The sequence below is a fragment of the Astatotilapia calliptera genome, chromosome 1 (genome assembly GCF_964374335.1).
Source record: "Astatotilapia calliptera chromosome 1, fAstCal68.1, whole genome shotgun sequence".
Lineage (NCBI taxonomy): Eukaryota > Metazoa > Chordata > Actinopteri > Cichliformes > Cichlidae > Astatotilapia > Astatotilapia calliptera.
The window spans coordinates 41,402,113-41,403,463 of NC_137422.1; the positions used below are offsets into that span (position 1 = coordinate 41,402,113).

The 1,351-nt window shown below is 36.2% G+C and overlaps 1 long non-coding RNA gene across 1 annotated transcript; it reads left to right on the forward strand.

The window, feature by feature from the left end:
* On the forward strand, nt 1–960 carry LOC145429827 (uncharacterized). Its single transcript, XR_013910159.1, has 2 exons — nt 1–123; nt 713–960. It is a non-coding gene; the product is annotated as an uncharacterized LOC145429827 (long non-coding RNA).
* Nucleotides 961–1,351: the final 391 nt, after the last annotated feature.

The following is a 1,351-nucleotide window of genomic DNA, read 5'->3' on the forward strand; positions in this document are numbered from 1 at the left end:
AGGGGCTATGACACCAACAGAGTAAATTCACAGACTCCGCCCCCAGCACGGCTCCAATTGAAGCTGAAGTGAAGCCGTTTCAGAACATTTTGCTCTACATATTTGAGTTGTTTGCCATGCTTGGTAGGTCATTTTTTCAAAGATTGGTTCAATTATTATTATGAGCTTTTACTTCTGTGGCTCTTTGGAGTTGAGACAAAGCTGTGTGAAAGGCATTAGCCATGTTGCTCGCTGATAGCATAATATTCTGTTTTAGCTAGCTGAAAGGTATTTTTTGTGGGCAAATACCACAGCCTTGAAAAAAGCTTGCATGTGAATTTTCAGTCAAACTTTTGGTCAAATACACCTAAAACAATGTGTAGAATGTGAAATGTTGGTATAATGGTGCTACTTGAAGCCTGAAAACGATCGCCCATAAAAAAAAATAAAAAAAACGAGCAAACAGCAGTAGCTGACGTCCTGACTGGGTTCTACGTTAGCATAGATCCCTCCAGAGTTTTGTGCACACGGTTTAAGTAAAAATGAAAAAGGTTGAGGTTTTACATTTAGTTCAGTATTACCTGTTGCCTGTGTCCTTGTCTTTTGGGAAAATACTTTACACAAGTAATGGCTCAAAGAGGATTCCTTTTTTTTTTTACTGTGCTGCAATTGTTTACTGGATTATTTGTGCCAATAATTAGTGTCAACTAATTTTTATTCAATCTCCGCACAGGATATGCTTGTGAAGATGGAATATGGGGGAGAGCAGAAGTGCGTTGAAGTTCCACAAAGTGATGAATGAAGGACATGCATATTGTATTGAAGAAATAAGTGATGAGATGCTGTTATTTGCATTTACCATGTCAGACCTTTTGATAAACAAAATTCTAATGAAAGTGAGAACATGTATACTGTTACATCTTTCAGAAAATGTTTTGAAATTGTGGTGCGCAGTTCAGAATAAATGTTTTTCAAAAACCATTGCATCTTTTTAGTAAATGTTTATTTCCAAAAGAAATTTCTAGAAGTTCAGAACAGTAAAATTCTCGCTTTTTAGAATGAATTAGAAGATAACTCTTACGTAGTTAAACTAAAATACTCTTTGAGAGTTAATATATAAACTCTTAACACCAAGTGTTAAATGATCAACTCCAGACAGATTTGGTGTTTAACACTAAATCAGAGTTAACATACCAACTCTCCAAAAAGAGTTAAATTAACACTCTCTGGTGTGGACCCATATAGACACTTTAATAGTGTTGAAGTCAAATCCGACAGTGTTTATTTGGACATGCTGGATTTGCTGTGTAGGCATGGCTTGCTGCTGAAAACAAGAAAAAAGCCGGTCCTGCTATGGGCTGAACCATTTGTT